A 5,400-nucleotide genomic window follows, 5' to 3' on the forward strand; every position below is an offset into this window, starting at 1 on the left:
TTGACGAAATCAAGAGAAGAAAGGGGCTACACAGGCATTTTTGGGCATTTTGGAGCCATTGGAATAGGTTTCAGAGCTATCTTAGCATTGTAAACTGATGTATTCACACTTTTGAGCTTAATAGATCGGGCCAAGCCATTGTAAGCTAGACCAACAAGACGTAGCCTAGGTGGGGTGAACTCTTTCATCATGTGCTGTTGTGATACTATTTTGGTGATGTTCATGTCTATTATATGATGTTGTTCAGTCATGTGTTTATGTTAATTTGGACTTAAAATTTACATAAAGACATTCAAAAAATCATGTTTAAACTTGCAATTAACCTCATGAATCCTTAAGCACATTTACATATTCTGAAGAGGAATTTAGCACAACAAAACTAATTTTTCCATTCAGATCAAGTTTGGTATCAGAGCTCTTGGTTTTCTTTGTGCAAGAAGGATTTAACTGTTTGCAGGTGAGTGTCATGCTTACAAGGTTGAAGCTCAAGAGAGGAGAAGGGAAGTTGGTTGAAAGCCCTGAAGTTGGGTCAAGGAGAAGGAGTGCAAGTTTGCCACAATCTCCACCATTAGTTCTACCTCAAATTGTAGTTGAGGCTTCAGTGAGCATGTCACATGAAGGAGAGCCTAAAAATATGACAAAAGATGAGAAGGTCTTTAGGAAGCCTTTATTTGACATGATATAGATGGTGAAGGTCCTCTATGAAGAGAGGAATACCAGACTATAGGGTGAAAGATCCAAGCCTCCAAAAGGAGAAGGTTCTTCAGGAGGAGGAGGTAATGGAAATGGAGGTAAACCTCCACCCTCTCCACCATTTTATTCATCTTCATCATCACAGACATCTTCACCCTCTTCCATTAATACAACCCTTACTCATACTCATCAACATACCTCAAAAGGAAATGGAAAAACACCCCTGTTAAAACTTGATGTTAAATTTGAACTGCCCATGTATAATGGTGAAGTGAATGCAGCGAAGCTTGACAATTGGGTTTGTCAGTTGGAGGTCTATTTCAACATTCAAAACCTTCAAGATGATGACATAAAGATTCAACTAACTTCCTTGAGGCTGGAGGGTGTAGTACTAGTATGGTGGGAATCCAAGACACAATAAGAGATTAAAAAACATGGTACGATCTCAATTTCTTCATCTGATTTCATTGTTGCAGTTAAAAGACATTTTTAGCCTCTAGCATATATGTAGAAACTCATCATGAATTGGTAGAAGCTTAGACAACTTAAAGGTCTAAATGTGCAAGATTACACCTAAGAATTTAGAATAAGGTCTCTAATGTTAGGTGTAGATTTGCAATCACAAGACATGTTGCTGAAGTATATAGGGGGTTTACACGGTTACCTTAGGCATACTATCCTTATGTTTAATCCCAATAATCTAGATGAGGTGTGTGTGCAAGCCACTCATATTGAGGCAAGGGGGGAAATACTCTAGAAGAGGGTATTAAAAATCCTTTTAAGGGTAAAGAAAAAGAAAAAGGTTTCAAAGGAAAGAAAAATGCATTCATTAAGAAGGAAGGAGGGAAAACAATATTTAAACATTGTTCCAAAGAGGGTCATGATGAAGCTCATTGTTGGAAGCTTCATCTCGATATGAGGCCTAAGAAACTCAACAAAAAACGAAAAGAAAACACAACTGCAATCATTCAAGAGGATTTGGGATCTGATTCGGGTGATGAAACTAAAATTACAGCCATGAGTATAAAAGGAAAAGAATCCATTGCTAGTAGTAGTATATCAAATTGTCACACTAGTACTCCAAATGAAGAAATAATGATTGAATTATTTCATGAGAGGGAAATCTCAAAACATACAAAAATCGACATACTATTTGATAGTGGGTCTCAATCCAACTTGATATCTGAAGACTTAGTCAAGAAACTTAATCTTGAAACCATTTTACATCCCAAGCCATATCTATTGGGTTGGATATGCAAGGACACAAACTTACAGGTTACAAGAAATGTATTCTTCAGTTTTCAATCACATCAAACTTGATTGACGAAGTTGAATTAGATGTTGTACCGCTTGATATTTCAGGAATTGTTTTGGGTAGTCCTTACCTATATGATAGAAAATAAATCTTCGATCGCCATGAAAAAAACTAACACTTGTTCAAAGACGGTGTGGAGTATATTGTGAGAGATCATCACAAGCAACTAAATCTTTTATTAGTTAATGCAAGGCAAATGAAAAGACTAGTGAATTCAAGCAAGAATTTAGTGCTTCTTATGATCAAACCCAATATTGATGTTGATTATGAAGCGTTTTATGGTTGTAATTCAAAATTGAAAATTGATTTGGTTGATGTAGTTAACCATGATGATGAGGCATTTCAAAAAGCAAAGGGATTTCCTTCCAAAAGGAGAATCCAACATGAAATACCATTGCAGCAAAAGTGTCTTCTTCCTAACATTGACATGCACCGGATGTTAAGAAGGGAAAGTGCTTAAATAACAAAGAAAATCCAAAGGTTGTTGAACAAAAGGATCATCCGACCATCTCCTTCACCATGTGGTGCACCTATTGTTTTGGTGCCCAAGAAGAATGGAAAGCATTTCATTAAATGGGACTCAAGTAGTGGCTATCATTAAAGTAGAGCTGTTGAAGAATACATATGGAAGACGACATTCAAAACCAAGCAAGGTTTGTTTGAATGGCTTGTTATGATTTTTGGTCTTTTTCATGCTTCTACTACCTTCATGCATATGGAGAAAGATGTATTGGAGCCATTTCTAGACATGATAGTCTACTTAGATGACATTTTCATTTTCAGAAAATTTCATTATGAACATGTCATGTATGAGAGAAAAGTACTTGATGTCGTAAGTCAAGAACATTTGTTATTGAAGATGTCAAAGTATGAGTTGGATAAAACTTTGTTCGTGTACTTGGGCCATAATATTAGAGAAGGTGAGCTAACATTAGAGCTCTCCAAGATTGATGCCATTATGGATTGGTCAACGCTCAAGATAGTGATCTGGATAAGAGGTTTTTTTGGAGCAACCCAATGTTGGAGAAATTTTTTGTTAATTTTTCTTCTATAGCACCTCTGCATTTGATTGGCAGTTGTGCAAAAGGTCTTCTAGTGGGGAGGGAAATAAGAATAATTTTATGCTTTGAGACAAAAGATCAGTTCAGCCCTTATACTTGCTCTTCTAGACTTGAAAAAGTCATTTGAGTTTCAGGTTGATGTATGCGACTATACCATGGGCGCAGTCCCTATGAAACATGGTAAGCCCATTTCATTTCATTCCGAAATTTTCAATGGTGCAATGATTAAAATGCAGCGACAAAGGCACTTTCATTGGATGGGTTTTCTTCTACTATTCCACTTGGTCAAAAGGAATAAGAAAGGTATAGCAACCAGTTTTTTGATGTACTTTCTAGGCCTATTGTTTGTGTAACTACTTTCATCAAGCATCATTTTGTTTTGCATGAAAGTTATGATCAACAAATACATACTTTCAAGATGTAAATTCAAGCTTGAGCCAAAGGAATCAAGTAGAGCAATTTGTTTACCATTTGCATCATAATGTGTTATATCATCTTGGTAAGAAGGATGTTCCTATTGATGGTAACATGGAAAAAGCCAAGGATTTCATTAAATGACTCCAAATGGTACATCACACAGTGCAAGATCAGCTTGAAAAGAGCAAAGGCAACTACAAGTCAAGGCACGACAAGCATAGTGTAGATCACAAGTTTCAAGTCGGTGATGAAGTTTGGCTTCACATTAGCAAAGAGAGGCTCCAAGGAGAAGGTAAAAAACTAAAACCAATTAGATATGGTCCATTAAGAATTCTGGAAAAGATTGGTAACAATGCCTTCAGGTTGGATTTGCCTTCATATATGAAAATTTATGTTGTTATTAACATTGAGAACTTAAGGTTGTATGAGCATCCTTTGATTGAAGATCAAGGAGAAAATGTCCAAATTCCTTCCATTGAGGATTTTTCTCCTGAATACCTTGATGAACTACAGCAAGACACCATTCTTGACAGAAGAACAAGGTCTTCAAAACGAGGGAGTGTGGTCTACCTTCATGTGGGGCTCAAAGGAACAAACCATTCAAAAGCCAAATGGATCGAGATTGGAAAGGTGAGGGAATTGTGCCCTCACCTACTGGATAAATGAAACTGATGTTTTGTGGTCCAAAAGGCTTCCAATGGGGAGGAATGATCAGGTGCTAAAAAAATAGCTCAAAATTCAAAGTTTTCAGATCGGTGTGGAACCTGAATGACCGCGTAGTGCTCGTCATCTTGAATCTGGCACAACTCGTTTCACACAAAACGTACTTCCTATGCTCCCAGAATCATGTTCTGTTCATTTTCCTAAACAAGCAAATTTAAAAAAAATGTAGATAGCTGAGTCAGTAGTCCATATAGATGACATGGCACTGACTGGGCATGCCTATGTGGTAGGGTGATTGTGCAACTCCGATGAATGGTGTGGTGCCAAGTGGCATGATGTGATTGGTTCATATTTGGCAAATTTTGTTTGGTCAGAAGGTGGCCAACGACAGGCTACCTCGTGGCCCAGCTAGGGGCTGCCACGTGGCAGCTTGAGGGCCACCAAAATTTTGGCTAAGGGTCTGGGCAGCAACGATGGGGGTCGAGCCTGCGACCTCCAAGTATTAAGACCAAGCCTCCTACTAATATGCCATACCAATAGTTCTTAATAGAATATGGTGTTGGCATGTATTTAAAGCCGAAGTCCGCACCATTACGGGGAAAGGGATAGCCCTTGGATGCGCCACTCTAATGTGACCACCAGCGGAATGTAGTGGGGGGCCCAACCGGCGGGGGTGGTCATTGGCCTTAGCCCCGAGCTCGTGGCCGCCCCACATGACCATAAATTTCAGAATTAAGGCCTTATAGGCCATTTAACGCGTCTGACAATTTCACTTAGTAATCGGCGAAATCGGCGCTCCGTTAGCACAACTTGGGGCGACTTTGTAGGATGGTGCCGGATTTTGGGGAAATTGCGGTGAAATTAACAAAAAGACATGGGGAAGCCATAAATTCTTCAATTTTTTACCAAATCAGGAGCAAAAAGAGGCTACACTGGAATTTTTGGGCATTCTAGAGCCATTGGAGTAGGTTTCAGAACTATTTGGGCATTGTAAACTGATGTATTCACACTTTTGATAATAATAGAGAGGGTCAAGCCATTGGAAGCTGGACCAAGGAGACGTAGCCCAGGCGAGGTGAAATCCTTCATTATGTGTTGTTGTGTTTGGTGATGTTCATGTCTGTTATATGTTGTTGTTTAGTCATTTTTTAATGTTAATTTGCACATAAAATTTACATAGAAACACTCAAAAACTCATGCTTAAACTTGTAATTAACCTCATGAATCCTTAAGCACATTTACATATTCTGA

This window comes from Pinus tabuliformis, chromosome 7 (genome assembly GCF_031772625.1).
Source record: "Pinus tabuliformis cultivar Carrire ecotype Pingquan chromosome 7, CPIR1, whole genome shotgun sequence".
In the NCBI taxonomy this organism is placed as follows: domain Eukaryota; kingdom Viridiplantae; phylum Streptophyta; class Pinopsida; order Pinales; family Pinaceae; genus Pinus; species Pinus tabuliformis.